Source organism: Eumetopias jubatus, unplaced genomic scaffold, assembly GCF_037043125.1.
Source record: "Eumetopias jubatus isolate StellerSeaLion01/CBP00866 unplaced genomic scaffold, mEumJub1_p1.0 scaffold_4, whole genome shotgun sequence".
NCBI lineage: Eukaryota > Metazoa > Chordata > Mammalia > Carnivora > Otariidae > Eumetopias > Eumetopias jubatus.
In genome coordinates, this window is record NW_028274810.1 from 102,923,979 (window position 1) to 102,937,226 (window position 13,248).

The window sequence follows — 13,248 nt, forward strand, 5'->3', positions numbered from 1 at the left end:
CTATTCATCCTTCAAAACCCAGCTCAAATGGTACCACTCTGTGCAGGGTTACATTGATATTTCTACCAGGCGAGGCCTCAGGGGCAGGGCTTGATCTTGTTCTTTGTGTTGGCTCTAGGGCCTCACACAGTGTCGAAGAGATGCTTTACAAAGCTTTACATGAGTGAGAGGCACAGATCACGTTCATGGGATAATGGGCCCTGCGCCTGTCAGAGTCAGAGAGTCGGCCCTGATTTGGGATATATTTTTAAAGTTTGCTTCTTTTTTAGCTAATCCTCTTTGGTGTTTTGTGTTTTTTTTTTTTTTTTTTTAACTTTCATCATTGTTTTTCTCTTTCCACTAAATGTTGGCCACAGTGCCCTTAGATCTGATTAACTTAGATCCTACCCAAGGGAAGCTCCGCTTCATGACAAATGCATGCCCAGGCCTGCGCATGCGGTGGCGGTCTGAGTGTCTCTGTACCATGAGGACAGCCGTGGCCCCATAGGCTTGTTTGTCTCCTCTTCTTCACCAGCCCTTTCCTGCCTCTTAGAATTGGGGGGCAGCCCCTCTTCTGAGCTCCCCATCTGGAGCCCAGGCCCTGTAACTGCTGAGAATTGTCTTTCAGCCTCATTGAGCTCCATTCCGCTTAAAATTTGTGAAACTTTGTGCTAGAATTTTTGCTTGTCTTGTCCACGTGTTGGAAGTTCGGGAGAGGCGGCGTCTCCACCCTTCGCCGTCTCCTTGTTGACAAGCCCAGTCTTCTGTCTGCACCTCCTGGCGGTGTGAGTGAGGGAACTGTTGCAAATCTAGAATCTGTGCTCATTTACAGAGCCTGAGCTGCTGTGTTTGAGGCAGGCACGTTTCTTTAAGAAGTGCGTTTAAGGGCGCCTGGGTGGCTCAGTCGTTGAGCGTCTGCCTTCGGCTCGGGTCATGATCCCGGGGTCCTGGGATCGAGTCCCGCATCGGGCTCCCCGCTCGGCGGGAAGCCTGCTTCTCCCTCTCCCACTCCCCCTGCTTGTGTTCCTGCTCTCCCTGTCTCTCTCTGTCAAATAAATAAATAAAATCTAAAAAAAAAAGTGCGTTTAAGGAATGTTTATGAGGGCTTTGCAGTATTTAATGCCTATTTTAGTAGAGGTTTTGTGCCCACAAGTTAAAAAAAAAAAAAAAGCCTAATATTTTCCCCAAACGTAATCATCTCTAAACATCACCTAATAAGTCCTCAGGAGCGAGTGAACAAAATAAACACTGTGCTGAAAACACCTGGGAAGAACTGTAATTTTATGGCGTTTTCCTACAGAGAGAATGCTATCCGTAAGAGTGGTGTCTAAACTCATTTCTGTCAAAGCCTTCTCTAACTTGTAATTCAGTGGATGCCAAGCGCAGGAGAAACGCGTGAGCTGAGATGAATGCTAATTCGGCTTTTATTCAGTAATTCTGTGCTGTGTCTGCGTCTTTGAAAAATTCTTCCCCGTCCGATTCCCTGTGCCGTTTACACACCGGGGAGTCCCGATCCTGCAGCCCAGCTCCTGCCCCACCACTTAAGAGCACACGACACGGACGCTGGCCATGCTGGACTGGGGTGGGTAGGTGGCCCCACGTGGGACGCAGGACTGCAGTTGGATGCCGGGTCTTTTGGCCTGTCCTGGGTGCGGGGACCGGCCCTCCGGGGATTCACTGAGGGAAGCAGAAGCCGAGGGGAGCAAGCAGGATCATATGGGGGATTTTGGTCCCAGGCGCCAGGAAGGAGGGGCCGTCTGCGTCCCCGTGGTTCTGATTTCAGGGTCTTGGCACAAGCTCCAGCCTGGCTTTGGGCTCCTGCCTTCCTTGAGTCCCGAGTGAAGCCATGCGAGTCCCTCCCTTCTCCTCTGGCCTCCCCGTCCCCACCCCTCCCCCACTATCGGTTGCGTCCCCCGAAGGGGTGGACCCGGTGGGTATCTGGACAGGGTGTTTAGGTTCATGCCACAGGGAGGACCTTATAAACTCACCTGGACCCCCGTCCTCGATAAACACACTCAGTGAGAATAGGAACTGATGGTCCTTCCCGGACATGGCAAAACTCAGGTGTCTGAGCCCTAAAGGGAGCATCTTCCTCAAAGGGGGAGCTCTGAGGACTGTCCCCAAGGTCAGGGCTGAGGTGAAGGGCCACACTCTCACTGCTCATTAACGTTGCTTCGGGGATTTGAGCCGCCGGCATTAAACCAGAGGGAAACTCAGGCACCGGACCTGGCCGAAAAGAGGGAAAGCTGTCTTTGCAGATGGATGATCCAAGAGATTCCATGATCAAGGTAGCTCAGGTCGTTAGAGAGTCAGTAAAGCTGCAGCATCTAAAATGACCGATAGTAGTAATGAAAACACTTGCCCAAAATAGAAAAGTGATTTTTCTTTGTTTTTGTTTGTAGGTATGTCTGTTTTCCCAGGTGTGTTTTCAGTTGAATTTTATTTATATCATGAAACACCGTTTTTTATAATTTGGTGAAAAGGTGCTGGGCTAGTTTTGTCTGTTTGTTTGATTTGTCTTCTTAAAGGCCTGTTCTCTTCCTCCCTGTTGGTTCCCGAGATGTTCTCTGCTGCTTTCTTCCTCTGGGACGCTCCCTGCCTGGTCCTCTGCTGGCTGTTCCACGTGGGCTTGGGGGGGGTAATCACTGTTCATGCTGGCCCGACCGTGACAGTGGTGGGGGGCTCCCTGGGGTAACCTGGCGTCCCGCTCAGGGCAGGCCGGAGGCGTCTCCACCATGAATTCTTCACTTCTGAACTTTTGGTGGCCTTGGATGTTTCTTTGGCACTTACTTCAAAAAAATTTTTAATTATTTTAAACCAAGATATTCTGTGGAAGTGGTCCAAGACGGCTTTCGACAAAACGCAGCTGCCCCTGGGGGGCTCCGGTGCTGGCTGTGCTCCTGGTTTGTGGCCCCGTCTCCCCGGGGCTGCTCAGCGGGCCAGCCTCAGACCCGGCCTGCGTGAGTGCTGCTGAGCGCTGAGCCCGTGCCGTGACTGCGTCTCGCCACTGCATCTCCCACCCGCTCTGAACACCCAGCCTCCAGTCCTCTGTGCAAAGCCTCTCGGGACCGTTAGGCCTGCCAGACAGCCGTTCAGTACGTTTCCCTGGAGAGGGCTCCCCTCTGCCCCCTGCAAGCTGGACTGCTCGTTCCCTGCACCTGCTCCGCACTGCTCTCCTTCACAGATCTCCCATTTTCCGGGGGCTTCCTAGGAAAGGAAAGGCTCAGCTACTGTGCTGAAGTCCCCACACAGTGGCTTCTACCACACAGACGATGGATGTGTCCTGGGGGATGATGCAGAAGTCCAGGGCTCATCTGGAAGCTTGCTGGTGTTGGCGACCTAGGCTCCCCCTGCCTGGTCTGCCGTCCCCGGGGCGGCCCCATTTCTGCGGTGCTGCGGCACATGGCGGCACCAGCATTCCAGCCCGGACGGCGGGGTGGGCGGGGGGCTCCCAGGAAGCGGCACCCACCGCTCACGCCTGCTGGTGGGTCTAGCTGGCCAGACGCGTCAGTCAAACTCTCGAGTTGCTGTAGGAGAGGGGGAGGAGTGATTGGGGGAGCAGCTCTGTGGGGCTGGACCTCGCGTGTGTAAAGCGTTTTCTGGCTGGGTGTGGCAGTCTCTCCCCGGGACTTGGAGGTGCACCCCTTCTGGCCTCCAAGGTTCCTGTTAAGAGATGTGGGGAGGTCTGGATTCCCTCCGTCAGCTCTCTGGCCGCACCTCTGCCTCACCCTGTTCCCTGAGCCTCCCTGCTTGCTCTAGCCTCTGCCTGGGGCCCATCCACAATCTTCCCACTGACTGCTTTCCCGAATGCCATTAAATTGAGTGGTCTGCAGTTTCTGGGCTCCTCTCGTTTGTGATGTCACCCCCCCTACCCAAGCTTGGACTTCACAGACCCTCCCCTGGAGCCTCTGCTCTGGATGGCTGGGCCCCGCCCCCAGGGGTTCAGAGCACCCCAAGGGTCCGAAGGTCTGGGGACCATGCTGGTGAATGTCTGTTGCATGTGCTTGAAACCCGTCCCTGCAGCTCTGGCCACAGCCAGCTTTCTGAAGCCTCCTCCGCCTCAGGGCGCCTTCCCTGGGGATTCTGACGGACGGGTCGGCCTGGGTTACCAACAACCACTGTAAATGTGCAGCCCTGGGAAAGAGGACACAGCTGGGGACCGTGAACCGAGCTCGGGTCCAGCCCCCAGAGCATGTTTCCTGCCTTGGAACACTGTTCTCATCTCAGAAATCTTCCTTGTTGTCTGCTTGTTCCTTAAACAGGCAGCCATCGTTGTGTTTCATGCTAACTACTTAAAAGCTGGACGACAGAGAACCTTGTTCTTAGAGTTAATTATTGTTGTCCTGTTAATTACCCCATGGAAGACCCCAAAAACCAGGAGAGGAAGGAAGTTTACAGACTCTCAGTCAGGGAAGGGTGTCGGGGGCAGCGACAGCTCTGTTCTGGACAGTCAGCCTCCCCACCGCCACAGTGCACACCTTCCACAGCTTCTGTGAGAGCTGGACCTTCGGGGCCCTTGTCCTAGGGGCTGACCTGGGTGATGCTGGTCGCCTCTCCAGTACCTGTCCCGGATCTTTAGAGCGTCAGAGGAATGGACGTGGGATTGTCTGTGGTAGAGCTCTGTGTTCATGATCACATCTGGTTCTGGGTAAAAACTGCCTCTGCTCCAACATGAGAATCAAGGCAGGGACGTGGCAGTGAACTGGGGCTGACCTGGTTTCCTAAACCTGGCTGTCCCTCAGCAGTCATCTTGGTGCCTGTTAGGAACACAGATTCCTGGGCCGTCTCCAGGAGGGTGTGATGAGCTGGTCTGGGCCCCGGCCTGGGGACCTGTACTTTGAGCCACAGGTGCCCTGGGGGTTCTTGTGATTCGGGGCTCCCAGAAACTCGCAGCAAGAGGGCTTCTGTCTCAACGCACCCAGCAGCTATGCCCTCTCATCCCGTTTCCCCAACCTCTCGAGGGCATTGGACACCCGCCCCCCTCCAAGTTCCCTGCTGGGTTCATGCCCCCCCACACCACATCTGTGCTGGCGCCAGAGTGCCCGGGCGTGGACACAGATGCTACGCCCCGCCCCGAGAAGCCTGCAGTAAGTCCGGGGCGGGCCCAGGCATCTGCATGCTCACTCGCCTCCCGGGTGACTCTCCCCGCACTGACAGTGAGGGGTTCTGGGGGGGTTCCTGAATCTCAGATTGCCGCCTGTCGCCTGAGGCCTGGGTGTGCTTGCTCCCCCAGTCCTGGACCTTCTCCTCCCTCTCCATCTTTTCTCCTTGTGCCTCGTCCAGCCCTGTGGCCTCTGTGACGTTATCCAAGTGGCAACCGATAGATTTGTTCTATCCCACTTGAGTGGCCTCGGCATCTTCACGGAGGAAGTGGCCCCGTGGACCTGATCTTTCTCTTCATTTCTCCCCTTGGCCGTTCTTCTCATCACTTCTGTTGGATGGATGACACCCTCTAGAATCGTGTGGCCGTCCTAACCAACCCCCCCCCCCCCACCGGGCCTTACAGCTTCCCTTTCTGTACGGGGGTTTGAGGGGGATTAAATGAGATAATATGGGGCAAACAACCAGCGCATAGGAAACACTTAATAAAGTTGGTGGTTGTTATAAACAGCAGGCCCTTGAGCAACACAGTTTTAAACTGCACGGGTCCACCTATGTCTGGATTTTTTTCAACAAAGACAGGACAGCCTGTGTGTGTGTGTTTTCTCTTACGATTTTCATGTCATTTTCTTTCCCTTAGCTGACTGTATCGTAAGAACACATCACACGCACGGTACGTGCTAATCCAGGGTTGCTATTATGGGTGAGGCGTCTGCTCTGTGGTATGCTGTTAAGTAGTTAGGTTCTGGGGGGGAGTCAAAAGTTATAGGCGGGTTTGTGAGGGGGTCGGCACCCTTAACCCCACCGTGTTCCAAGGGTCAACTGTAATTTTTACTTAGTTTACTAGTTTTATTATAATAGACACAGAGAACACACGGAGGCCACATGCTTTTTCTCACATCCGGTGGGGCGTTTGTGAGCTATCATTTACCTGACCACAAAGTGCATCTTAATTTTGGATTCCCCAGCGTGGGACCTGTGAAGCCTAAGCTTCCATAACAAGAACGTAACCACCTGCAAGTTAAGACAGTCCTCTAAATAAGCCCTGGTCAAAGAGAGAGTCAAGTCTGGATTTCTAAACGATCCAGAACTAGAAATACCAGAAAGGAGAGCGTTTCCTGTCAGAATTGGGTTTGGCTAAAGATGTTCTCAGAGGAGAGAGTGGGTCACTCGGAACTTGTGTTACCTAAAAAGAAAAATTAAAAGTAACTGCTGGAATTGCAAAAAGAGCAGCAGATCCACCCCCAGGAAGGAGAGGGGCTGGGGTGGCGCAGGCCTGGCTGTGTGCTCTGGTCTGGGGAGCCCCGGCCCCCTGCTGTCCCACGTCCCTGCACCACCCCCCCCGGCCCCACCTCACAGCCACAAGACCTGTGAATGTTGGGCCGTCAGAGCCCTCCCCCTTCCTGTCCCTCCCTCCCTGGGTTGCTGAGTCCTGGGGCCCCATGCCCCTGGCATCTCCCCTTCCTGACCTGCCCCCGGCAGCGCATCGGTCTTGGCAAAGCATGGCTCTGCCCGTGGCACCCGTGGCTCTCAAACCACGGATCTCACTGCTGCCTGCAGGATGCCGACCAGCCTCATCACTGCCCTTAAGACTCTCTTTCCCTGAACGTGCCTCTTGCTTTTCTGCCTCCGTGTCTTCGTTCATCCTGCTCTTCCCGCCTGCGCCCATTCTGCGCGTCCAGCCCTCGTCCCGGCTCCTCCATGGTGCCTTGGGAGCCCGTCTCTCCCCGGGGAGTAGCAACCTTCCCTTTGTCCTTATGCACCCTCACACGTTTTTTTTTCTTTTTTAAATTTTATTTCATTGTGTTATGTTAATCACCATACATTACATTAGTTCTGGATGTAGTGTTCCATGATTCATTGTTTGTGCATAACACCCAGTGCTCCATTCAACACGTGCCCTCCTTAATACCCACCACCAGGCTGACCCATGCCCCATGCCCTCCCCTCTACAACCCTCAGTGTGTTTCTCAGAGTCCACAGTCTCATGGTTCGTGCACACCCTCACACATTTTTGTTCCTCTCTTATGCATTTCCGCCTTTCTGCCTCTTCAGATGGCAGAGATATTCTCAGGGGTTCATTTCCTGTAGATGACGAGCTTTCTTGTCCTGACTTCCTCCCTTCCCGACTGCTCTGCGAGTACAGTCTGCAGGGAAGGAAATTGAAGAGTGTCTGCTGAATGAATGACAGACGTCATTCGGAAAGATGGTTTGAGTTGATGCTGCCAAGTGGCTGTGTCCTGAGCTGTTAGCAGTTTTTCTCGGTTAGAATCACAGGCAGTAAATCAAGCTGGGTGTGGAGCTCCAGTGTCCTTAGATCAGGCTGCGAGAGTGGGCCCCAGTCGGCGGGCACTTGTAGAAGAGGCCTGGCTTTACAGTACCCTGTGGCAGCTGCGTCCCGTAGGGGAGCCCACACCCGTCTACCTGACCCTGCCTGGCACTTGGCTGGAGTGTGGGGTGGTCACCGACCCAACTGGACTGACTCTGCCTCTGTTGCCGAGGCCAGGGGCCTGGTCGGTTTCAGCCGTGGCTACGCCCCAGCCGCTGATCACGTCGGAGCCATGAATGGATGCACGACGTGGGGAGTGTGAGCATTGATTGTCTCTGGGAGAGAATGCTGCACGTTCAGAAAATAAGGGGACGGGCTGAGTTGTTTACTATTCTGTGCTGTCCCTGTGAGTCTGCAAGTAAGTTTATCCATGGGGACCCCTACTCCTAGCTCTAATGCACTCTTGACGGTCTGTGCTGGGGTCCCCTTACTGACCCAACAGGGCTCCCAGCTCTGCAGTTGACTTGCTTTGGAAAAAGAATAATGGAATTGTGACTGTCATAAAACCTTCGTCAGAGTTACTGAGGTTCCACTTGTCACAGTGTCCTTGGTGTCCTCAGGCCAGCTGGAGGCCAGGCGCCTCTTTCCTGGCAGAGTGGTCTCCCCGGCCCACCTGTGCCCCCTCTTCCTCCACCCCCCCTTTCAGCCTGGTGCCTTGGTGAGCTGTCTGTGCTCCGTCCTCCTGTGTCTCTCAGAGCCCTCTCTGGAGCTTGCCCCCAACACCGCCCTCCTGTCAAGGAGTCCTCTGGCCAGCCTGAGAGCAGGTCTTGGTGCTCACAGTTCATGCAGCCCAACCTCTCTCCCTAGGCCCCTTCCCTCCCCTCCCTGCACCCGTGGCCTTGGGGCTTCATGCATGCTCCCCGAGGGCCTCCTGCTGCCCCAGGCCCCCGGCTCCCGGGTTTATAGCTCCAGCCAAACCTCTTCCCTGGACTCCAGCTGAGGCCTCAGGACCTCCCCTGGGATGGCTGGTGGGCTCCCCCAGCTCTTCCCCTGTAGTGGTGGCCAGGCCCTCCCCTCGGTTGTCTAGCCAGAATTCCTGTGACCTCCCGGGACGTGGCTGGCTCTCTCGAAGGCTCCGCACCTCATCTGTCAGCCAGTCCTTTGGACTCTACCTTCCAAACATATCAGAATGTGAGCTCTCACCACCAACACCATCTCCTCCTGGTTCCCGTTTCCACTGACATGGCCTCTTGCCTGACTCCCCCGAACCATGTCTTCTCTACACTGCAGCCTCCCCCGTCCGCTTAGAGCAGAAGTGCAGGGGGGCCCAGCCCCCCAGGCCCTGCTGGGGAGCCTGTCTCACTCCCAGTAGAAGCCAGATCTTTCTTTCTTTTTTTTAGAGAGGGGAAGGGGGAGAGAGAATGTTAATTAAGCAGGCTCCAGGCCCAGCGCTGAGCCCCACACAGGGCTCAATCCCACCACCCTGAGCTCGTGACCTGAGCCGAAATCAAGAGGCAGACGCCCAACTGACTGAGCCCCCAGGTGCCCCAAAGTCAAATCTTTTTATTTGTGCTGCTTCTGTCCTTATGAGGCCCTCCAGGAAGGCCTTGCCCTATGCCTCCCGGTCCCCCTTACCTTGCTCCGGTCCCTCACCTTCCCAAGACTGCCTGGGGCACTTGCAGCTGTGGGCTCTGCCCCTGCCGCTCCCTCCTACCCCGGCTGCGCTTCTTCCATCTGCTGACTTTCCGCCGCCCAGCCTACTGCACAGCTGCTCCCCTTTCTCTGCAGGTCACTGGAGAAAAGGTGGGTCTTCCTGGGCCCCTGTGAAAGGTGGACCCCCTCCCCGACCTGCTCACCGTGCACCCAAGCGTTCACCACGCCCTAACAGACAGCAGCCCGTTGGCTCCCCGCCGCACCCAGAAGGCAGGCTCACAGGGTGGGGACTTGGTCTCATGTGCTCACTGCTGCATCCCCGGCTGAGCAGACATGCAAGGCGCCGAGTGAATGACCTGGAAAGAGTGCAGGGGCCCCTAGGCGGGAAGAACGGCCGCCTAATAGCGGCAGAGTCAGCCCCATGGGACACGTGGGGACGCTGCAGAGCACAGCGCAGACACTGCCCACCTGAAACATCCAGCAGCCAAGGGCCGCATGTTGCCGGGGGTCCTAAGGCTGGGGAACTGCACAGCTCAGCCGGGACCTGAAGGAGAAGGCAGAAGGAAGAAACGGCAGGCCGAGGCGGGAGGGAGGCAGGTGGTACGCAGGCGGAGAGAAGGCTGGTGGCCCAAGCACAGGCCCTCTGGGAGGCAAGGTGCAGGAGGAGGCCTCCAGCCCAGATGCTCTTGTTCGCTTGGATTCCGTGGGGCAGTTGGGAATGAGCAGTGTTTTGCACCCGTGGGAGGAATCAATTTCGCGCAAAATACAGAATAAGACACAGATGCTCCTTTCCAGTTTTGTGGCCTCATTTAACGGGGGCCCCTGCTGCATGGTAGACAGTGTGCCAAGCCCTTGGTTGGGGAAGAGGGAGAAAAGAGGTGAGTGAGGCACGTTTCTGACTTTAGAGGAACGGGTCTGGGGGGGTCCTGAGATGAGCAAGCAAATGCCGGTTTGGGCCCCCAGTCTTCTCATCATGCGGCTGAGCGCTCCTCCTACCTCTCACTTTCTAAGAATCTGTGGTTTTGAAAATGTTCTCTGCAGCTAAAGCCCCAGAGAGCAGCTTCCTGTCCACCCAGATGGCTCCCGGGCGCAGGGCAGGAGGCAGGGTCTGGTTACCACCCTGAAAGCCCAGGTGCCCGCGGGCTGGCCAGGAGCTCCTGCCCCTCCTGGGCTGCGGTGGGGGGGGGGGGGGGGCTGGCGCGCGCCGCCGGGTCTGACCGCCCTGCTGACGCCTGTCCCACAGATTGGTTTCCTCCTGCCCGCTGGCCCTCTCAGTGGCCACCTCCAGCCGGGCACGTGTGTGGCTGGCCAGCAGTCCTCTTTGTCCAGAAACGTGGCGTGTTTTGCTTGAGGAGCCCAGTCAGCTGTACAGCAGCAGAATGTCCTTCTCTACAGATGTCCTGGGATGTTTTATCTTTGGTGCCGGATTAATTAGCTTTTGCTGCCTATTTAGCTGCATCATTAGGGCCACTGATGGCCCCTAACGATGTCTTTCCTGTGTAGTATCATGAGTATCTTGCACTCTTGAATTCTTAAGTATTACCCTTCACCCTGACTTGAGTCTTTCCTTTGAGGAAGCTGACACCACCTGGAGTGGTTCTCGGCCCTCAGAGATGGGACCTGGCCCTGCGTGGACTCCAGGCCTCAGCCTGCCCTTCCCAGAGTGGGTAGCGGGGAGGGGCTGAGCGTAGCACCGCCACCTGATCCATAATCTCCGTGGCAGTTGGGACAGGAATCCGCCCGCCCTACTTTCCCTGCTGCCTTGTTTGGAAGAGGGAAGCATCGATTCTCAAGCAGCAGTAAGCACATGCAGTTGTGACCTGACACAGAATGTGAGGGGTGAAACACGCCCAGGCAGCCCCTTTTCCCGGCTCCCAGGCATGTGGGAACCACAGTCCAGCTGTGCCCGAGGCCTCTGCCACAGTTCCTGCTTTTGATATTTTGACAGTAGAAACCCATCATCTTTACGACCTTGTGTATTAATTGCCAAAAATAATCCTTACTAATTACCTTACCTAATATTCCTCTGCCCTTGGTCGCTTTTCACACAGATGCCCACAGGTACATCTGGAGCCTGGGAGGGAGACGCCGCACTGTCTTGGGAGGTTGTCCCTCAGCTGGCTCTCAGAATAACCCGTTGCCATTGCTGAGGGGTGGACTAGTTAAAATAGAATGAACTTACTATTGTTTTCTTAATATAGGAGGCTGGCACCCACACTCCGTCAGCTGGGATTAAATATAGAAACGGGGGCATCTGAAATCGCCACCCACAGTGCAGGCAGCAGCGGTGCTGGGCTCTGAGCTGCTAACTGCCGCTCTGGGTTTGTAGGCAAGCGTGACCCAGGCAGCCAGTCGGGCCTGGGAGAATAAATTTAAGCCTCTGTTTTTAAGCCAGCCGACATGTTGTCGATACTTAAAAAACCCATGAGCAGTTAAATGTTAGATTCAAAAATATCTCCGGTGCCCGCTGTTTATCTGTATGTTGGTGGCTAAGCAGGTCTCATTTTCCTCCTTCCCATAATTCCTGGAATGGATGCGGAGTCCAGGGACAGCAAATCTACAATTTTGTTGTCATTTTTTAAGTGGCGAATCCTGGGTAATGAGGACAGCACACGACAGACTGTAATTTGCCGAAGTGATGTTCCTGTCACGGGCAGCCCCCACTGTGCCTGCGTGGCGAGGAAGTGACGCGGTTTTCCAGCGCGACCCTGGGAAGAGGCACTGTGTGGCAGGCTCGGGTGCTCGACGTTTCAGACTGAAGTGTAGAAAAGGGAACAGGAGGTGGGGACTTCGGTGTCAAGGAGGGCCGGAAGCTTGGGCTGCTCTGTAGCACAATTAGCCGCAAACAGTTGCAAACTGGGCAGGGGGCTTTCCGCAGGGCGGGGGTTGGTTGTTTGTTTTAAAGATTTTAGTTATTTGAGAGACAGAGTGAGAACGAGCCGAGCCGTGGAGAGGGGTTTAGGGAGGGAGAGAAGGTGGGTGTTTAGGGAGGGTGAAGCAGGCTCCCTGCTGAGCAGGAAGCCCAACGTGGGGCACCAGCGTGGCTCAGTTGGTTAGGCGACTGCCTTCGGCTCAGGTCATGATCCTGGAGTCCCGTATCGGGCTCCCCACTCAGCAGGGAGTCTGCTTCACCCTCCGACCCGCTCCCCTCTCACGCTCTTTCTCACTCTCTCAAATAAATAAATAAAATCTTTAAAGAAAAAAAAAGGAAGCCCAACGTGGGGGGTGGTCCTGAATGCCCAGGACCTGGAGATCACGACCAGAGCTGAAGGCAGACGCTTAACCCACTGAGCCACCCAGCCGCCCCCGGGGATTGTTTTTAACAGAATTTACTTTTCTCAGCGGACACATGGATTGTAACGTATTATGTCTACCGCCCTCGGCACTGTTTTGCAGTAACAGTCCTTACAAATAAGTCAGGACAGGATGAGATTTTTCATTATCTTATTTCCGCACGGGCCACGTGACCTCATGGTTTTCTCCCAGCTGCAGACGACAGGAGCGACTCAGAACCAGCCCCATGCAGCAATGTGTCCCACGTGGTTCCTCTCCCTACTGTGAAGAGGGAGAAGACCGCTTGGAGTTCACATCTTATTATACTCTTGACTTTAGATCAGCTGTCTTCCCTCTGAGCAGACACCAGAAGTCACTTGACATGCGGGACCCCAGAGGACCACTGTTTCCAGCTCTGAAGGCACCAGGACACCTCCCTTTTCTTTCTTTTTTTTTTGTGGGGGAGGGGCAAAGGGAGAGGGACAGAGAATCCCAAGCAGGCTCCACCCCCAGCACAGAGCCTGACACACGGCTCGATCTTAAGACTCTGAGATCATGACCTGAACTAAAATCAAGAGTCAGACACTTAACTGAGTCACCCAGGTGCCCCCAAGGAGACCTCCCTGATTCAAGGCCAAACACTTGAGTTTTGGACAGAGATTTTCCATGTAGTGAACCCTAAAGCCTACCTTGCTGTCACTTCCCATTGAATCGGCCATGGCCTCTGTGGGGGGGGGGTATAGATTAATGGAAGTAGTAAGAGCCTTCCTGCAGCTTGGACCCCCATAGCCCCTGCTCCCCTAGGCTGTCCCCCGTGGAGCAGACCCCGACCTCTTCCCAGGCCTCCATGTGCAGCAGAGTGTGGGATCGCTCTGGATCCTAGTTGCCCGCTGCCCATATTAGTCACTGTTCCCGGTACCTGGGATAAATCCCGGATTTGGGGCACAGTCTCATAATAGACACCCATGGTGCGA

The 13,248-nt window shown here is 55.3% G+C and overlaps 1 protein-coding gene across 12 annotated transcripts in view; it reads left to right on the forward strand.

Annotated features, from left to right (window-relative positions):
- ACOT7 (acyl-CoA thioesterase 7) overlaps positions 1 to 13,248 on the forward strand; it is a 107,186-nt gene that overhangs the window by 59,570 nt on the left and 34,368 nt on the right. The window lies entirely within an intron of this gene.